The sequence below is a fragment of the Rattus norvegicus genome, chromosome 2, assembly GCF_021556685.1.
Source record: "Rattus norvegicus strain SHRSP/BbbUtx chromosome 2, alternate assembly SHRSP_T2T, whole genome shotgun sequence".
Lineage (NCBI taxonomy): Eukaryota > Metazoa > Chordata > Mammalia > Rodentia > Muridae > Rattus > Rattus norvegicus.
The window spans coordinates 239,058,274-239,072,474 of record NC_141535.1 but is presented as its reverse complement, the minus strand read 5'-3'; positions in this window follow the sequence as shown (position 1 = coordinate 239,072,474).

Here is a 14,201-nt window from a genome sequence, read left to right as displayed (position 1 = left end):
TGAACTTCCCTAACGCACCTCTTTTCCTGACTTCTTTACCACAGAAAGTGGCACTTATGACTCAAATTTTTGTAGAAACTTTTATTCGTTGCTCTTAATATTAAGTGTCTGACTATATATCCGAGAGAGGTTTGGCTGGTTGGTTTTTGAGATAGGTCTTGCTGTCTATCCCTGGGTAACTTGTACCACCTTATGTAGAAAACACATTTGCCTCAAACTGCCCTGACTCTTCCTGTCTCTGGCCCCAGAGTCATGTTATTACAGAGATACCCCATTATCTCCATCCATGTGATTATTTTTAATGTTAGTCAAGTTTACTAAAAAGTTATAAAGTCTGTAAGAGTAAGTGCTTGGAACACAGTAGGCTGTTAACCAAAACTGAATTAGTAAGCAAAGTTGGAACTCACTTTATGATCTTCATTCTTTCACAACTGTTAACGATTTACTCCTTATGTTTGTGGGATGCAGTGTAATGTCAGTATGCATGTGTGCACTGTAACCATGTTTAGATGGATGTGTTTGGTCTTCATGTATTTATTATTTCTGTGTGGACATAGCATTCATAGACCTCTAGCTATGTGGGTGTATACCAGACAATCTAGTTAAACAGTCTTTCATTGTACAGCACGTTATCAGGATTTATTACCTCCTTGTAAATTTTGTATGCATTTTAGCCATTTATTAATAGACTATAAATTTTATTTATAACTCAGGTTTATTTTAAAACACATGTTGTAACTTCTTGAACTCTGCAATTTAACTAAAGCACATTGATTGCTAACAAATCCTTAATGCGGCAATCTATTCTTAGATTCAAGTAATCCCTCTAAAGAAACATTTGTGGTTACAAGTCTAGTTATCTACTTGATATGGTCCTAAAAGAAAAGCCCATAGTACCATAGTAATGGGGGGATTTTCTAACTTGTCAATATCGGGAAAATAAGAGTATTAGGGTTTTCTCTTGACCTACTGTAAGATAAACTCAAGGCACATCTTTCTGGGCTGGAGAGATGACTCAGCCTTTAAGCTATGCACTGCTCTTACAGAGGAGGCCTGTTTCCAGAAGAAGCTGGGTGGCTTAAAACCCCTATAATTCCAGCTGCAGGGAACCCTACAATACCCTCTTCTGGCCTCTGTGCCCTCACTTGCCCTCACATGCTCATACCCACAGACATCTACAAATTACGAACAATGAAATAAACATGTACACAAAGATCTCCAGAAATTATCACCAGTAAGGACACGTACATAACACATTCTCATTCTCTGAATTCCTGTGGTCACATGGGTGAAAGAAATGTTAGACATTGAAGTGACAGATGTGACAGATGGCATTTTTCTAGTAATCGGGCTGGCCAACTTAGAGCCAAGTGAGAGGTAGATGCAAAAGTGACATAGTGGCGACTTGGGCTAAAGCAGAGATTCTGAAGTCCACAGAAATACAGGGATTAAACACTTCATTCTGCGTACCACAAAAGTCATATCCATTCACCAAGTCATTGATATTCGGCATTACTTTTTCCAGTGGGAATGAGAGACAGATGCGTGTGGAGGTTTCAGCTGGGTTCAGTGAGCAGGCTCTGGTGCACAGGGCACTAGTGTATGCTGACCAAATAATTGAATAGGGGCTTGAGTCTAGCAGTTCCTCGTGTTAAGCTACTCTAATCCTTGGAGCTTCATGGCCAATAGTTACTATGCGTCAGCTGCTGTCTTAAACCTAAGTCACATTTGGATCCTATTCATGAGTATGTTCTTGTCAGGCGTGGTCATCAGTGGGAAGCAATTCAAAGGGTTCAGTGTGTGGAGCACTCTTAAATCTTTCAGGGTGTCTGAATCTTCCCCATATGTTGCCCATCCAACAGGTAGAATCCAGGGACTGACAATCAAAACCTATAAACCTCTGAAGTCCCTGGCCCCAGCAGCTGTTCTCCAGTCAGGCTGCGAATGACCCCCATGAGAGAATCACTAGAGAATGATGCTTGTTTGACTTAGTTACTCTCTGTTGTCTAGCAACAGAGGAAGTCGATGGATCTTATTTACTGATGTAGGTTTCCTGGCACCCTGAGAAGCATCCTGGAAACTCTACATTTCCTGATTGCCTTTGTATCCTTGTGTCCCATTAAATTGTCATCTCCTTTGAGCCTCAGTTGCAATTATCAACTCCCTAGGTATTACAAGCTTAGCCACCATCTGAGTCTCTGAGGACCAGAGGGAATGATCTTCACATAGTGTAGCAAGGAACCTGTCCTTCACTTCCAATTTGATTCTGAAATGAAAAAAAAGGCTCATGTTTGTTTGTTCATTTTATTTATTTATTGTTGGATTTTAAACCCATTCTTAATTGTGACCAGGGCTTGCTTGTTTCCAGGGCGTGACTGTCTCAGGATCATTAGGAGGCAGGGAGAATGTCACCCCAGACGGATTCTTCCCTTTCTATCCATGCTACCCAGGCCTTGTTTAGATCATTTCAGTGTGGCCTGTGGGGTCGAACATCTGGGTTTCTGACTCTTAGGAAATCTTCTCTGAAGCTGGCAATTCTGCTTGCCACTTGTCATCCTTGAAAGACTCCTTTCCTCACAGGGTCTTGACTCTGGCCCTTTATTCTCCCTATGAGCCCTTCCCCATACCCATTTCAGGTCAACACAAGCACTATGGTAGGAAAGTTCCCTGCAATTGCTCATGTTTTGTGAATGACTTACTGAAACTCTCTGCAAGCAGACTGAGTTCCTGTTAGCTGTGAATGAAGACTCCCAGGTCTGTGTCCTTGCCCAGTGTGTCTAGCTACTTCATTGTCTGGCTTTGCATGACAGTGCAGACACAAGCATGACAAAGTTATACCTTGTCTGATCATGAGTCTGGATGGAACTCTACATTAGCCTGACATTCAAACATAATAGAATCTCATCTACTAGTAAATACTGTGGATTTGCCATGGAAGCGTCTGACTAACGGGTGTTTGCACTGTGTGTTTGATTCCTACATAGACTATGATAATGGTGTCACATGAACCCATTTCTTACAGGACGACATAGAGCTTCTAGTGCTAGAGAACTGCTATAGTGTCACATTGATTATAAGTTCATGGGGACCTGCAGAGCCCCTCCCTCCTCAGCTAATAGATGCTTGTATGCCATCTCCCAAGCTGTGGAATATGAGCCAATCATGTAGTTTGCATTTCGATAACTAGAGTGTTGGATATCCTACAGGGAATTTGGGAGCCCTAGTAATCAAGTTCCGGGGTCTACCTTAGTCATACCTTAAAGAACTCTGCCTTTCACTGTGGTTCGGCAGGCTTCCCAGTGCATACCTCCCAGAATACAACCTGGAGAGGATATGTTCCTGGAGATGAAAAAGCAAGGATTTAAGGTTGAGAGGCAAGATCTGAGGTGGGAGGGGCTGGGTATGAGCACGGAAGAGAACAAGACAGTGTTGAAAAGGAAGAGTGATTTTTTTCTTCTGAGAATTATTGGTATATATGTAACTGGAAGTAAATAAAATTTCTAGATTACTCTGAGTATTTTTATTGCCTCAACAGAAGAGAATACATGGGTATATTAGAGGGAAAATATGAATTGAGGACATGAGGACATGAGAGATGAAAGAAGGGCTGGTAGATATTGAGTCAGGATGGAAGTCCCACAGAGAAAGCTGCTGCTTCTTTCTGCTTGTATTAAGAGAGAGTGGCATTGGGCAAGGGAGGTGGGAGCAGGCTCTTCTCTTTTCTTTAGCTTTCCGGTTTCAGTGCTAGTAAAATTATCTGAATTTCAATTTAAAACCCACAGATGCCAGAATATTAACTTCTGCTCCATCCATTGCTTTTCTATTATTGTATATATATGAAAATTCATTATAGACAATTGAGGAAAAAGTCCACATACAAAGAAATTAGGAACTCCTTCGATCACACCAAACACACTTTCATGCCTTAAATGGGATATGGAGCCCGTGCATCTCCCTGAGATTTGAGCTAAATATGCATCAGAATTATTTTCAATGCTAAATAATTTCACAAAGTTATGAAACTTAATTTAATTTTCATTATTTAGTTAATTTAATTTAAATTTCATTTCATAGCTACAGAGGGTGTTACCATCATCTCTCAAAATGGTTTCTTCTGTTGAACTTTTACGTTATTCAAGTTTCGCACTTGGTGGTCTTGAGCTCAGGAGCGGGAGTTTCTGCCACCACTGCCTCCCCAGTTCTCAGGTCATTTTTCTAGATCCAGAGATATCTGCTGACAGGGTGCATCGCTGTAAAACTGCAGATGCTGACAAACTCCCTCAAATGTGGGGTGTGCTCCTGTCCTTCATCATCCTACAAGGGAATTCCTATATAACTGAAATCCGACTGGCATTTGATGTTATTATGATAATTTTATAAGCATGAATGTCGTTTGTGTTCTAAAATATATTTATGTCTGTCTAAAGTCCATTCATAAATTACATAATGAAGAGATTAGACTTCGTTACTATTGATTACTAATAAATAAATGCACATGGAGATCAGAGGACAACATGTTGGGGTCAGTTCTTGGCATGGAGCTGACTGGTAGCAAGTGCCCTTGAGTCAGTGGACCTCTGATATTGTGAGTTATTATTGCTTTTCTTCGATGTGCTAATTTTCAGACATTTCCAATCATTTCCTTCTCATTATTACCATGGATTCATTTTATTTCTCAGTTATATTTTTCTATAAGACACTCATAGACTGCTCCATCTTTTGCCCATGCAAACCACACTCCCTTGCAGAGTGACTTTCACCTGGCCTCCTTTTCTCCCTATCTTGCTCCTCTTACTCCCAATAGCCTTCCTTTGGCTATTACTAGTTTCTTTCTGTTATGGGTAACACATTATTTCAGATTTGGAGTCTTAAACACACATGGTCTATTATCTTATAATGGTAGAAGTCAGAATTCTAAATTGAGTCAGCAGAACTACATTCTCTGTTGGCTCAAAGGCAATGGGCATTTCTGAGTTCCCAGGTAGGCTGCTTCTCTTTTGGTGCTATTTGGGTTGAGTTTTTATTCCACTGGTGAACAGTTCTCTTTTTGACAGGTGTATCTCTTCTTGGTTTAATCCCTTTAACGGAGGAATGGGTACATAAATAAAGTCCATTCACGGGGTTGCTGTGAAAATTAAGTTAATTCACACATGGCACCCTTGCACTTAATGCAAGCTGTTTGCTTCTTCACAATTAATAGATTGGCTGCATTGAGAATTGCAGCATAAGGGGAAGGGCGGTAAGATGGATCCGCTTGCAATAATCTTAGCTTACTGCCAAGCCTAATGACTTGAGTTTCAACTAACTCCCGCGCATTGTCTTCTGACCCCAACTCACGGGCCATGGTGTGGGTGCTGCCATGCACCTTCTCTAGCATACATTCAAACAAGTGTGACCTGGCTATTTAAATAATCCAAGCCTAAACTCTGTTGTCTGAGAATTGTTTGTGAAGCCAAAGCCGAGACACTTTTCTTTAAACTTGTTCTGAGACTTCCAAATAAGCAAGGGTAATAAAGGAGTTTTGTCAGGGTAACACTTGTGAGGGGATAGAAGGAGGCACTTGAAGATCTGGGGCTGGTCTGAAACGGTGGTGTAGAAAGGTTTGGAAGAAATCCACAAATGGACTTGCTTTTTTTTTTTTTTTTTAATTTTTCTTCTTACAAGTCTGCGAAGCTGGTTCTGTGACCTGAATAGAGTCCTCTGGAAGAGCAGCTCTTAACCACAATTGCTCTTAACCACTGGCCCACTTTTCCACACCTTACAGAAAGAGGGTGGAATCTAACTTTGCCCGTGTGGCTCTGAGACAGGTTCTAATGAAGCCTACACAGGTGGATCGTAACCAGATGAGGCTAAGCTTGAGGCTGAAGTTCTGGTTCTCCATCTCCAGAGCGTCAGAGATTGCCACATAGTTTGTGTGCTTGTACACCCCATATTAGACTGTGCTAAGGATTGAACTCGAGGCCTCTAGATGTTAGGCCAACACTCTACCAACTAAGCGATACCTCTTGGACCATGGACCCATAGTTTTAAAAACGTTCTGGTTAGGTTACTGGAGAGACAAGTCTATTAACATCAAAGCGGGGAGCATGGCAGCATGCAGACAGGCATGGCGCTGGAGGAGCTGAGAGTTCTCTGTCTTGATCTGACCACAGCCTGGAGAAAACTGAATCTTCTGCACTGGGCAGAGCTTCAAAGCCCAACCTTACAATGACACACATCCTCCAACAATGCCACACCTCCAAATAGAGCCACTCATTAGGGGCCAAACATATTCAAATCACCACAGACACCCACCCATATGTGGTAAGCAGTGACTTCAACCCTCTGGCAATCTTATCTAGAAACATCTTGAAGTCACCCCCAGAAGTTTGTCTCTTGGTGATCCTAAATTATTCCAAGTTAACAGTCAACATTAGCCATCACATAAACTATGCTTTGGGGGCTATTAGACCATTTAAATATTTCTTCAGCTCCATGATTCAAATACTCGGAGATCTACCTACTTGTTCTTGTCTGTGAACACCAAGGAGTCTCCTCCCTCATTTACATAAGATTTTTATTTTGTTTTGTTTTTGTTTCTGCATTTATTTTTTTTTCAGTTATTCTTTTCTGCTCTCTGTTTCCTTTTAGATAACCCACCTCTATTTCTTTGTTTGTATATTTCTTTTACCTTACGGAATTGTTCGTGTTCAAAAAATCCCTCATCTCCCTTTTTCTAATTTTGATTCACGGATGATATGTCCCCATAAATCGAATACATATTGACCAACCTGTAAACTAACTTGAACTGATTTATAACTCCATTTTCTGGAAAGGAGAATCTTCACCTTAGAACTCCCTGTCCACATATTGCTAAGCATACAAGGAGTTAAATGTTCAAGAAACCTACTAACATTTTGCTGTTGTTATGAGCAGGGTTTCTACATGTATTAATGGCAAAGGCCATCAGCCCTTTGGTTTAGCTGCATGTTCTTAGCTCAGTTACTTTCATATGTATCGTTGCTCCAATTTTCATCCTATTTTAAATATGAACAGAAATTAGAGATGAGCCCCTCACATCTTTTGAAGCTTCTTCCACATCATTTCTTGTTCATTTCCTCTGTTTCTGCTTCCCACACTCTACTGGTCCTTGGAAGGTGGGCCACACCCCTCATTATCCCTATTCATTCTCCCCCCAATATTGTTGCCAACTACTTATCTACTTATGATCAAGAGTTCCATGGTGATTTGTGTAAAAGTGGTCCATCATGTATGGAAGACTTCATCTTGACTGAGGCACGAGTGCTAAGACACGGAATTCCCTTTCTTGGGGGTTTAAGTCCCGATTTCTCTATCTCTGTCTTTCTGATGCTCTTTCAAACCAGTCATATGGTTTTTGTCACTTTTCTATTTTCACAATTGCACATTCTGTAGAGTAAATGTATTATGTGAACCACTGTGGGCTCCAAATCTTCCCTTCCAATCTGGGAGTCCAATCCTTCCCTCTATATAAGTAGAAGTTCACGCTGTTGTTCTTTGTTTCCTAGTTAATCCATGTAATCATTTCAAATCTAAACTGTTAGATTTAGAGTTTGTTAATCCATGTTAGAGTTAATCCCAGATTCTCTCTCAGACATTTTGCGTTGAACTTTGCAGAGCCATAGGCTTCCACTGTCAACCTCTCACACATGAAACACACAGCAACTGCTGAGATGTACTACACACTGAGATGCATGGTCCACACAGGCAATTTGATCTCTCTCTATATATATATATACCCATTGGCTATGTAGCTATCAAATGGTTTAACATCAAAGGTCCTGTAGAAAAGTTAGTTTGCAGAGCAAATTTAATCCAGTGGGAATCCCTGAGCATGCATGAGCACAAACACACACACACACACACACACACACACACACACACACACACACACACACACATTCATTAATTTCAAAATAAAGAAAATACGTGTAAAGTGATTAATTTCAGAGTTCTATTAGTTCCTGCCAGTGTGGACAACATGAGTTGAGCAGACAGTCAAATGTAACTAAAAACTCAAAATAAAATGAGAGAAAACTAAGCAGAAAACACACAATAGCTTGTCAAAGCTGAAACCACCTTATGTTTCTTCTGTGTGTTGCATGACACGTGTGTGTGTGTGTGTGTGTGTGTGTGTGTGTGTGTGTGTGTGTGTGTGTGTACATGGAGAGATCAATATTGGGTGTATTCCTCTATCTTGTTTCCTCTCTCTATCATACTTCTTGAGGTAGGGCCTTGCATGAACAGAAGACCTGTGGATTCAACTGTTTTACCTGGTCAATGAGTTCTAGGTCCTCTTCTCCAGATGCCCCTCCAATCAGCGCTGGGGTTACTAAAGACCTTGGTCTTTTTGTGTTTTTTTTTAACATAGGTGCTGGAAATCTAAACTGAGGGGAACAGGTTCATACTTAAGCAACAAGTGGTTAGTGAACTCAGCTGTCTCCCCAAACCTGATCAATTCTAAATTAAATGTTCAAAAAGCAAGTGTAAAGAAAATGGTACAATATATTTGCCTCTGCTTCATTCCTTTGCATTGCTCTCTCCTGGGCATTTTGCTCTGTAGAAGGGTAATGTGTTTATACATTTTGGAACTAAGCAGTCATAAAACTGTATGGGCACAGCTTGGAACCAACATCCACAAATTAGAAAATTTCCCTCCACTTGACTATATTATAAACACTGTATGAGTAAAGAAAAGAAAACAAAAGCCCAGGAAGGTAGTTTATTTTTCGCTGTATTTCCCCAACCATCCCCTATATAACTACCCGTCTATTTGATAATTACACGCTATAAAATATGATGCAAAGTACCATGAATGTGATTTTCATCAAACAATAGAAAAATCTTAAAAACTGCCTTCAGAGGTATCAGCTGGAATTCCATATACTTTATGTATTTTTAAGGAATAAATACAAAGTGTGCACTATTCTTCGTACCCCAAAGCAAAGACTAATTGTAAGAAACATGGGAAAATCCAGTTTCTCTTCCCTTGAAAGTGTTTTTCTTGCTGTGCATAAGAAACTTCAGAAGTCATGGACGGTCAGTGGTAAAGTTCTCTCTCTCTCTCTCTCTCTCTCTCTCTCTCTCTCTCTCTCTCTCTCTCTCATGCTCTGTGCTGTTGTCCTGTACATTGTGAGCATGCATTCTACTTGCTGACCCCTGTAATTCTGGGAAATGTGTAGAACACTGGTCATTTGGACAAAGCGTCTAGTGTCGCTGTTGGACATAAGACCAAAATAATTTGCCTTAGAAAATATAACATAAACAAAATCCAGGGTCCTGCACGGTAAAAATCTAAGTCTTGCTACAAACCGTGATAACGTGTTTCTTGAGTGAGTAGTGATTTCTTCTAGGTTGCGGCCTCCCCCTGGAAGCACTGAGCTGGTATCAAACGCAGGAGCGCTAAATGTTGTCTTTGTTTTAAAGAGGAAAAAACTCACCAGAAAACGCCCAGGATAAATGGAAATTAAAAATGAGCCCAACAGCATGAATGTGTTTGTCCCCATTACTGCAGAGCGTGTTGGATGGGATCAAGGGGCCATTGCCCAATTAGTGCACTTACCTCAAGTAAGAAGTGATTTGAATATTATGTCTTGCTAATTTTTGTCATCTAGCCAACTTATCAACAAATAAAATTGTGGAAAGAGAAAAGAATGATGGATTGCTGGTAAAATCAATGGAAGATTGATTTTAATACAGTAGCGCACTGGAGATTTAAGTGCGTTCTTAAATTAGAGTATGCTTAATGTTTGGCACACTGCATTTCCTTAATAAATATCTGTTGAATGGACAGATTAACTTCACTCCCTGCAGAAAATGCCAAAATGCTCCCTCAGGAAGAGCAAGAGCTGCTGGATGAATTTCTGACCTCCAGGTTTAACTCCTAAGGAATGCTTTTCACAAGAACTGGATGCTCCATGCAAGTCTGGCATGTAGGTAGATTGATAACCGCCTTTGATGCACAGCAGGGCGCTCATAAATAGTTAAGCATATGCAAATTACTTGAGAGAAGTTGGTCTTCATTTGTGGGTTTAGGTCAGACTAATGATTTTCTTTTTCCAACAGAACCAAATGGATGTGTCAAAGAGGTAAAATTCTTAATAGGAGTGGACATAAATAGTTTCTAACCTGCTGCTAAGGTTACACATGTCACTGGTAGTTGTCATTACAGTAGAGGAGAGGGTCCTTCATCATTTTAAACACATTTCCATATCCACAGGTAGTCAGAGAAATGACCATTACCACATGTACCGAAAGGACAAACAGATGGTGTTCAGACCACTCATTTCTCTGTGTGCCTTATAGGATTCAAGCAGTTTAGAAGTCACTTGAAGTCATGTGTTTTATATCAACTTGTGTAGACACATTTACATATATTGACCCATTGCCCTACAGGTTCAGAGTTTATTTCTACCACCGCACCCTTTCCAAATCCCGACTATGGGGATGCAGCTCAAATGTCTCCGTTACCCCAGAGTGAATTTGTTATTGATCACTCCCAGAGTGAGTTTTTTCTATTATCTGATCTCCCAGCAACTGCCAGGCACAGTAAAGTGCACAGTCCAGGTTTAAGGCCAATGGCTTGTCCCAGTCTCTGAGTTATGCCACTGAGTTAGAAGTAAGGTTGGTGGTCACATTGATAGAACACAGTCAAATTAGCCTGACACAGCTGATGTAGAACAGAGTACAGCTCTCCCAGCACACTTTAAAACAATTCTAAACAGACCAAGGATGCAAAAGACGATGATGGGGGTGGTAAGGCTACACTTTAGGGCTATTTTGTTGTTCCCTGGTCATCTAGAGAAAAGAAAGACCAGTGGGTGTCACCAAATGTCGCCCCTTCCCATCTAATGCATGATCTCTCTGCAGCTCTGTGGTCCAGGCAAGTCCACAGAGCGACCTGCAATTTGGAATCTTTCCAGATGTTGCTGAAACTTACAGGTTCGAAAGCTGTGCATGATGGATGCGGTGAAGGAAGATAACACAATTTTAGGACTGACATGATGTTTTTATCTACAAGTCTCTCCCATTCATCCGTTGAGCACACAGCACAGTCATGCTGCTTAGAGTGCCCTGAATTGACATATTAAATAGAGTGACATTAAACCACAGGTTTCCCAGCCCAAATAGAATGTCTCATCTCTTTTCTTCCTAACCGCAATCCTGTCTCAGTCTATGTCCTGCCCTGTTCATCCCTTTAATTTAGGTTTTCTGGTTAGATTGCTTGCCTAAGAATTAAATAGATTTTGCACCTGTGAGTTCAATTCCCTCTAGGTAAATTCAATTCGGGATTTTGAGCCACAGCAAAGCCCACTCTACTTGTGGGTTCAACTAGGTCCTGTCTGGAAAACAGTTTGCTTCCTATTTAGATGAGAGGATGGTTAACTTCCCCAAATGACACATTCACAGACTCTTAACCACTCGGGGCTACACATTTTAGACTGGGTTTCAGTTAGCTTCATTTCCCCAGTGAATAACCACATTTAGGCAGTACACATCTCTGCGGAGGATTACTCAGGTCAATATGTATTGCAGGGACATTGGAACTCAAACAGCACATTAGAAGTTTTCATGAAACCCATGGCTATGAGAAAACCAAGTGATGGAAAAAACCCTTGAGCAGTTTTTGTCACAGAATTTTGTTTCTGCCTTCCAGAGCTTCTGGCAATCATTGATAAGTTTTGATGCTTTGTCCACATTGTGTGAAAGTGCGGTACTGTGACATCTAAGGCTTGGTTGAACCATCAATACAGTTGTGTTCCAAGTCGTCTTGGCTTGCATTAGGCACACTTGTCTTACTAGTGCTTTTCAGACTTTCAGATGTGTCTCAGTGTTGACTGAAAGGCTTTTTATACACTACACTATGGGCATTATAGCTTTGCTTGCCCCAGCCTTCCCATGTTCTAGCCTTGAGTTCATCTTCTACCTGAAGCTATTCTTTAACTCTTTATCCTCCTGACTCCATCTCTAGACTCTGGAATTACAAGTTTATACCACCATACTCAGTTCGTACATAAATCTGGGTGAATAAAGGTTCTTCAGTCTTGCCTCTGAGAATGGGTAATTAGATCACACAGAATACCTTTTTTAATATCCATTGGTTTTTTAAGTTTTATATTATGGGTCACAAGCAACTTTGAACCAACAGTAGACAGTGTAGAAATCTCTCTTGTCATCAGACAACATACTTTCCTTCTCATTTTCCCTAAAAGGACTTAAGAAAGAGAAGCAGTACACCAGGGGTCTTGGCATTGACGCTGCATAATCATCCTTCTTGCCATGGTGAAGATCTGTGCCTTTAAATCAGATGCAACTTTACATTCTGAGTCAAAGTTGAGCCTTCCCATGCCTGTTCACTGTTTGACTGGGTAGTGTACTTTTAACAGTGGACCTCATCAGGGCTGTCTCATCGTTTGTACTGTGACACATTGTTGTCACCTACAATGTGTTCAGGTCACATTCATAGCTATTCTGGAATGCATGCAGCCCTGGGCATAGGTTGGACATGTCTGCTAGTGCATCCTTTGTGAATTATCTGGAAAAGAAAAAGAGGTTCTGCTCTGGGGATCGCAAAGGGCACCTGTCCACAGGCTTGCTGGGGTTCTTCCTTCTTCCTTTTCCCAACAGACATTTGAGCTCTCCAAGTGTCAATCATTCTGTCAACTGTTAAAAATGAATCCCAGACTCAGAGTCATATGGTGGCCCCTTCAGTGAACGTTTCTGTGTTTATTTCTGTGCCATTCGGGGTTGTGTTCGTGATTTCCTTACTCTTGGTTCTTGTCCTTCTGACTGCTCTGTCCATCCTTTTCCTTCTTCTTAACTTTTTATTTTCTGCCAGGAAACAATAAAGCAACCCAAATCTAACCCTTAGACAGAAAAGAAGTTTTCCCTGAAAGATATTATCAGTCTTATTCTTTGTTCAAAAATTCCGGAAATGCTGCCCATACACTGAACATTGTGTCAAGTTTGCTGGGACACAGTCAGTGAGCCTTGGTTTCTTCTGCATGATAACAGTGATCATCACAGTGCCCAACACCATGTTGTAAACTCATAGACACCACTGGAATTTAAATGGTTTTTATAAAAATATATATTTTTGTAAATATTAAGTTATTTATATTATTTTAAATGATGAATTTCCAAAATTACTTAATCTACTAAAATACTTAGATAATGTCATTTTCAAAATATCAAGTAAATAATACTCATAATTTAAAAGCAGAACTTAAATCATCATTACATGAACTTATAAAATCTATTAACTGACAAAGTAAAAGAATTAGTTGCATCACTAAAAATTTTCAGTAATCTCCTGCTGTGAAAATAGCTATCGGAAAGTATTTTGACCATATAAAAAGGTGATAGATCTCCTTAAAGAACAATATTAGTAGCCAGAAAATACATCAATATGATACAATAGAATAAACCTTCTACTATAGAATAAAAAGAAAACAGTGATACAAAGTATTAAAGGTTTACAAATTTACAAAATTATCAAGGAAAATCATACACTTGTGAGCATAATATAATAATTTTCATAAATTGATTCATAAAATTCCTTAAGTAAAATATAAGATATGTAAAATGGCGTTGTAAACATTTTTTTTCTCAGACTCATTTGAAAGAATGCATTACCAGTAATACTCAGAAAGTTTGATAAAAAAAGACACTCGATCTGATGTTAAAATAGTTTGTGGAAGACTAGACAAATTGGTAGGTACAGTGAAAGGTAAAGATACAATGATTTTGATGTTCTGAGTTAGTTGAGAAAAGACTTGTTCCTAAATAAATGTTACTACGGTAGTTAGTTATGCACTGGAGAACAGAGAGTCTCTGTCACAGCATGTAAATTACAAATAGGCTCTTTAATTATATAAGCAAATTAGCAAAGCACCTGGAAGAAAATTAAGTTATTTATTTTACCATATCAAGGGTCATGAATCTGAATCTAGCCATCTTAAAACAAAACAAAACAAAACAAAAATATAAAGAATGAACAGAGCTTGTTTCAAAAATTTTCCCACGCTTCTGTAAGCCAGAGTACATTGTAACATCAATGTAAAGATCGCTTTTATTTGTGGGGAAATACTTACTACGGCTCCAGAACAGGACCTCCTTCTTCTCTATTGCCTATGTCCCCACCACAAAATGAAAACTAAGATATCACAATACAAGTAAAATAT